Source organism: Neomonachus schauinslandi, chromosome X (genome assembly GCF_002201575.2).
Source record: "Neomonachus schauinslandi chromosome X, ASM220157v2, whole genome shotgun sequence".
Taxonomy (NCBI): Eukaryota; Metazoa; Chordata; class Mammalia; order Carnivora; family Phocidae; genus Neomonachus; species Neomonachus schauinslandi.
In genome coordinates this window covers 47416827-47424303 of record NC_058419.1, presented here as the reverse complement: position 1 = coordinate 47424303, position 7477 = coordinate 47416827, and the positions used below count along the sequence as shown (strand labels likewise).

The 7477-nt window shown below is 35.9% G+C and overlaps 1 pseudogene; it reads right to left on the bottom strand.

Annotated features, from left to right (window-relative positions):
* Window positions 1–684: 684 nt before the first annotated feature.
* LOC110575384 lies at window positions 685–6134 on the bottom strand (annotated as a pseudogene).
* Window positions 6135–7477: the final 1343 nt, after the last annotated feature.

Below are 7477 nucleotides of genomic sequence, written 5' to 3'. Positions count from 1 at the left end.
CTTTGATAGGCTGATTTTATCCAATACATGAGAATTATGTAAGTTCTGAGTTTTTTCTCTGGAACCCAATTCCAAAACTGGACCTAGACTGGCAACATTTGTAGTATTTGTGCACATTGTCTCTCAGCCAGTCATAAAAGAGCACCCCTCTCTCATGGATATAGCAGGTACTTTAAATCACTGCAGGTACTTTACATCACTGATCTTGAGACTTTCAATCCTCACAAGAGGCAACTGATATAAACTAGAGAAAATGTTATATATTTAAGAATCTAGATTCCCCCCCCCAAAAAAGAATCTGGATTCCAATTTATGCCACTGTATATAGATTCTTTATTTCCTCATAATTCTTTAATTAAATAAAATTGTAATACTATATATCATATATGTTATATATACCACTTAAATATATATGCCACTTGAATATATAATGGAAGTACATTACATTAATTTAATTAAATAAAAGAAACACAAAGATCGATAAGGATTAAGGGTAGCAAGCTGAAAATCTCTCCAACTAGCTTTCAGAAGAAATTGGAAAAAAAAAACTGATGATGATTGGTTGACAGATTCTACATTTTTCATTCTAAAAATTTATTACACTTTATATTAATCCATGCATAACAAGCCTTCTTTTACTACATGTGTGAAATGTTTGAAACTCAAAGAAAAGTTCAAAATCAATTACATGTAAAACTCTGCAGTATCCTTCCCAATGAAATTAGCAGACAGGATCTTCCCAATCCTAGTGTGCATTTTGACAGCAGCATGGGACAGATCTAAGTAGTGTTTTTCAAAAGCTTCTACTGATGAAAATGCTTCTTTGAGACTCTGAGTTGTGTTGGCTGTTTCAGTTCTCTCAGCTCCCAAACCTGCCAAAAGATCAACTACCCTGTTGAGGTCCTCGGAGTTGGGTCCTTTTTCTGACACAAGTCCACACAGATAGACGAAGGACTTCAGCTTTTCTGTAGCATAGCTACATAAACCTAAAGTATGGGCAATGTTTGAGTCTATCTCCGCCCAGTCACAACAACCTTCTATCCTCTGCAGTACCTCCAAGACAGCAGTCCAGGGCACCAGGTGGAACAGACTTCTAAGAGCATCAGTTCCTGCACACAATTTTGCAGCAGCTCTAGGGCATGCTGAGCCACCTCCCACAGCCTCTACAGGAACAGGAGCAAGGAGTACTGGCGAGAAAACAGGTAAATGCACAGATCTAACAGGGTGGCTTCTTGCCTCTGTATCAATTCACACTTCTCCATGTCTATGGGCTTTTGGAGGATCAATCCATTCCAGCTTTTCACTGGCTGGCAGAAAAAAGTCAGCCAGTTGGCACCATCCCCAGAACCAAAGCTGACAACATACTGAGAAAACAGGGCATCCAGCTCATTATATTGTACCAGGGCATTTTCAAATTGCTGCAGCATATCAAATACAAAGGCAAGTTCCTCCTAAACCATGAAATACTCACAAAAGCTCCAGCCTGGCTCAGTCCTCTTCTCCGTCAAGGTTCTCAGTTCATCCTCAAACTTGCCTAGGTTTCTGGTAAAAGACATAAGAAGCCATGTCCTGAGTTTGGTAAGGAAGATATTCCAAGGATTCCTGAGTTCAAGAAGAGTCCTTTAAGGGGTTGGAGAGCATGACACACCTGTCACTCTGTTTATTACAAAAATCATTTCTTATTTTGTCCACAATAGGAGTTCAGGGAAGGATGTTGGTTTTGTTGTTTTTTTTTTTTCCCCCTTGGCATCATTTTCTTTTTTTAATTTTATTTTAATTCAATTAGCCAACATATAGTACATCTCCAGTTTTTGATGTAGTGTTCAGTGATTCATCAGCTGCATACAACACCGAGTGCTCATTATATCATGTTCCCTCCTTAATACCCATTACCCAATTACCCCCCTCCTACCTCTCTTTCTGCAACCCTCAGTTTGTTTCCTGGAGTCAAGTCTCTCGTGGTTTGTCTCTCTCTCTGATTTCCTCCCATTCAGTTTTCAACCACCACTATTAGCCAGTCCACAGAGCTATGACCTTTCAGAACATTCAGCTACTTGGTAAGGTCATCTTTTACTGTAGCTTTATACACCAGCATCATAGCATTCCATCCAATAAATATGAAAAAAAGGGGAAAGTAAGCAGGACTTTGTTTCCTTCTTTGAGCAACAGTTCCTCTTTGAATTGAACAAAGTTAGATTCTAGGTGAATCATCTTTGGAGCCTGGCCATAGTACCTTCTCCATTCCATCTGTTCTCTTGGAAGCTGCTAGGAAAGCACTGGATAAATAGAGGTAAATCAATTCTGATCTCCAGCACAGGTAACAATGGGCTTGTGTAGGTCACCAGCAGCAGCAGCTCCTCAGGGACATACATGGACCATCACTGGCCTCTGGGCCAGCCCAAGCCTGAGCAGCACCGCGACAAGGATACCCATCAGGCTGTGTGAGGCAGTTCCTAAGCCTGCTGCCCTACATGGCCACCTGGCCCCACCACTTCCCGCCATGATTTTTTTAAATTATTTTTAAGAAGTCAATATTACCAATATTGTCTTCTATGGCTTCATATTTTGCATTATAGTTAGAAATGTCTTTGTCACACCTTGGTTATAAAAAATCCTTTTCTATGGTACAAATAATTTTAAGGGCTTTATTTGTGTATGGGGGTGGTAAGGGGTTGGAATAGGAATTATAGAGATGCCTCCAAAATAAATATCTGATCTTAAGAAACAAATATAAAGCAAAAACAGAAGACCAACTTTATTCAATAAATACACAAATGGAATGTTTTAGAGCTGAACACTCACTAGGAAGAACAGAAAATACTTTATGGTCATAGCCTATATTATGGACCAAGAGATGATCCTTTGAAACCAAAAGAGATGTAAGATAAATTATATAGATAAAAAAGACAGCTATTCTAGTAGCCTGTTGAACAACCAGGACCTTCAGAAAGTGTAGGAGGGCTGTGTGGAGAGAATAACATGACTCCAGAAGGCAATAATCAATAAATTCACCACTGAATCATTGCAATGAACAGCTAACACAATATGTGAAGCTCTTGATAATGATCAATGTAAACCTGAAAGAAATAACAAGTAATAGGTAGCATGAGTCTGTCAAAAACAAATCATGTGAAACTATAATTCAATCCTTCCTTCAAGAGGATAAGTTTAGTACTTTAAAAAAAGAAAAATTTGGTGGAGATTTGGGCTAGCAAAAATGTTTTAAAAGGATGAATTAGATGGAAGTGTCATAAGATGAATAGTTTAGATACAGAAAAAAAGTTGTTATTGACAGTTCAATACTGCATTGGGTGAAGGTGTCAGGTAGGTCCCTTAGGGGTCCACTCTGAATTCAATACAATTCAATATTTTCATTTACAACTTAGAGAGTAGAAGGTAGAGAATGCCTAATAAAATTTGCAGATGTTCCTGCACATTGCAGGATAGGCATAAAAGTAGAGTACAAGCAGGATTAAATTTTTAAATGGGCAGAAATCAATAAAATAAGATTCAATAAAGCATTCATAAATGTAATGTGATTCACAAAGGAAAGAAGAATCAAATGCACCAATGTAAAATGAAATCACAAGAGAGTCTAAGGCTTATAGTGGAAAGTAAAATGAACACGTATCAGCAACATAACCATCAAACTCCAAAAGCCAATGCTGATCAAGTTACAAAAATGAATTTTTTCTTAATAGGAAAAAAAGAAGAAATGTTATGCCAGTCAATAAGCACTTCAGTATGTCCAAGGCATCAAACTTTAGGACTTATAGATAAGTAGAGTACAGAGAATTGACTGGAAAATCAAAAGAATTCATGTAGGAAAAAGTAAGACTGGCATAAAACAGATAAATGGAGAAGAGTAAGCAAAGAAAGTAAAGTAGATATAGTTGCTCAGAGCAGAAGTAAGGGAAAGGGACAGGTAGGAAAAGGTAAAGGAGGGAAAGAGAAACCAGAGAAAGAGAATGGAGAGGGAAGAGGAAACAAGATAAGGAAAAAGGGAGGACAGACTTTTAAAGGGGATGAAGGAGGACAACAGAAGAATGTCTTTGAAAGAAATTTGTCTTATGAATTCACTTCACAAAGAAGTTATGCAGAAAATTGGTGGTGAGTGTCCTAATTAATATTTTAATTGGAATGATTCCAAGACATACAGTTGCAGTAATTCCTATCCATAGTCAAATATGATCTTCAGATCAGTAAAGAAATTGGATTTTAGAGAACGTATTTTTTAAAAAGGACCAGTGCCTCTTAAGAAATTTGAGGGCAGGGACACCTGGGTGGCTCAGTCAGTTAAGTGACTACCTTCAGCTCAGGTCATGATCTCAGGGTCCTGGGATGGAGTCCTACATTGGGCTCCTTGCTAAGTGGGGAGCCTGCTTCTCCTTCTGCCTGCCACTCCCCCTGCTTGTGCTCACTCTTTCTCTGACAAATAAATAAATAAAATCTTAAAAAAAAAGAAAAAAAGAAATTTGGGGGCAAAATCAGAGCTAAGAGAGTGGGGAAAAAATACTAGCAATCTTTTTAATAAAAAATTAAAAATTCCAAAGCAATGCAAACTATCCAGGAGCATGTCCACAAAGGGAAAACAGGCAGAGTCATAAATTTTTCATCATAAATCATGCTTGTCATTTATCTGATTTTAGAAATAAAATATGGCCATAAGAAAGCCTGAAAGTTATTGGGAAATACTTTTATAATTAAAATCACCTATAACCTCACCATCATCAATACTTTGATGTATGTACTTGACTCCTTTGCACAAGGTATATCTTTTTAAAATTAGTATAAGTTTACACATGTAGTTGCATATCTGCATTTTTTATTACCTATTGTATTAATATCTTCCCAGGCAGTGAATGTTCTTTAAAAACATGACTATTAATAGCTGCATTATATTCCATTTTTAGATGTATATAAACATCTCCCTGTTGATAAATATTTAATTATCCAACTTTGTATCATTATAAATCATGCTGCTGTGGGCTTTTTTATTTATATATAGTTTGATTTTTCTTAGGATACATTCTCAAAAGGTTGTAATATGAACATTTTATGGCTTCATAAATTTTGTGTGTTATATATACATATGTGTATATGCATACACACACAGAGATTGCTTTTCAGAAAGGATGCCTGTACTCTTCCCAATATATGAAAATATTCATCTCACTTTATACCAGTACTACATGAGAAATATTACTGAAGTTACATTTCTTTGATTACTATATTTGATGTTAATTTCTTTTGTGAACTGTTTTGGTTACATGTTTTGCCAACAAAGTGTCATTCTTGTTACATTCTTGTTAGTTAACTATATCAAGAACATTAATTTTGGTCATATTTATTGGAAATATTTTTTAAATGTTTTATGGCTGTGCTATTATTTTTACTCTTTTTGTTGTAGAGAAAATACAACATATACATAAATATATTAAATTTTTACTCTGTGATTTCTTCATTGCTTTTATGGATTAGAAGTTCTTCCCCATCTAGTTGTCAGTTACATTTTTATTTATATTTTATTCTAGGCATTTATGATTTCATTTTTTTATTTAGCTAATGAATTAATCTAGAGTTTATTTTAGTGCATGATGTGAGGTGAGGCTTTTTTTTTCAAATAGCCAGTTTTCTCAACATTACAAAATAATCTACTTCTTATTCTATTGGTTTGTTATGATCCTATATCATATATGAAGTGGTTTAATAAATTGGGTCTATTGCAAGAGTTTGGAATGAAAGATTAACACTGAACAGCCAGTGAATGCAAGATAAAGAAGGGGACCTCTGCAAGAAATGGAGAGAGGAATAAGGACAAAGGAACAAGCAAAGACAAGGAAACACAATGACTAGAGATGAGCAAGCAAAACATCTGATGAAATGTGATGTGTTTCCATTGCTTTATAAGAGACTAAAATTACACAAAGGAAAAAAGGAAAAAAGCACATGAAGAAATTTATGTGTGGGGCTGGGCAGGAGGGGCACAAAGGAATACCAAATGAAAGAGATAAATGGGCCTCACTGCACAGATCTTCCTCAACTTAAAATGGGGTTAGATCCTGATAAACCCATCATAAGTTAAAATTATCATAAGTCAAAAATGCATTTAATACACCTAACCTACCAAGCATCGTAGCTTAGGCTAGCTTACTTTAAAGGTTCTCAGAGCACTTAGATTAGCCTACAGTTGGGCAAAATAATTTAACACAAAGCCTATTTTATAATAAAGTATTAAATATCTCATGTAATTTATTGAATACTGTACTGAAAGTGAAAAACAGAATGGTAGTACGGGTCCAGAATGATTGTTAAGTGTATTGGTCATTTATCCTCATGATCACATGGCTGACTGGGAGCTGTGGCTCCCTGCTGCTGCCCAGCATCGCAAGAGAGGATTGTACAGCATATGACTAGGCTGGGAAAAGATTGAAATTCCAAGTATGGTTTCTACCGAATACATATTTCTTTTGCACTATCATAAAGTCAAAAAATCATACATCAAATCATTGTAAGTTGGGGACCATCTTTATGTGGAACTTGTCCATCTGCAGAAAATAGGCAGGAAAGGAAATAGCTCTTAGAAGGAGAGAAGCAACACAGAATTTGAAGCAGTTGAAAGATACAGAAAGAGGGAGCATCTGGGACGCCTGAGTGGCTCAGTCAGTTAAGCGTCTGCCTTGGGCTCAGGTCATGATCCCAGGGTCCTGGGATCAAGCCATGTGGCAGGCTCCCTGCCCAGCAGGGAGCCTACTTCTTCCTCTGTCCCTTCCCCCTGCTCATGCGCTCTCTCTCTCTCTCAGATAAATAAATAAAATCGTTAAAAAAAAGATACAGAAAGAGATGTATAAGAAAGGAAAAAGAATGGTAAAGAAAGTGATGGAAGCTAAAGGTCAAGATAAAAAAAATTACAATCAGGAAAGTTTTGTACAAAGAATCATCAAAGAGAGATCGTACTCATAAAGTAAAAATTGATGGACTCACGAGGACATTAAAAAAATTAAGAAGCAAGAAGAAATAGAGTAAGAAAAGGCTGAAGAAGAGTCTTGTAGAATGTTTTAAAAACAAACAGGGATTTATAATTCTGGTGTAGCAGAAAAGATCTCTACCCAAAAGAATAGCATATAGGTGAGGAAACACAGCAATATCTGATCTTTGTGTTAAATTGTCATCATGAAACATATTTAGAATCTATTGGCTAAGCTTTATACATAAAAAGTAGTCAAGTTATAGCTATAAAATGTATCATAGAGTCTTGTTAAAAGGAAGGGGAATTAAAAGGGTACAATAATCATGGTCTTGAGGATTAAGCCCCACTGGGGGAAAAATGGAAATTCCAAAGCCTAAAAATTAATTAAAAGAATGAAAAGAAAATGTGGCTAAAAAGGATAAAGTATATTATTCATTCTTTATTCAACAAACATATATACAGGGTCTACCATATTAAATGGTGGAGGGAATATAAAATAAATATTAT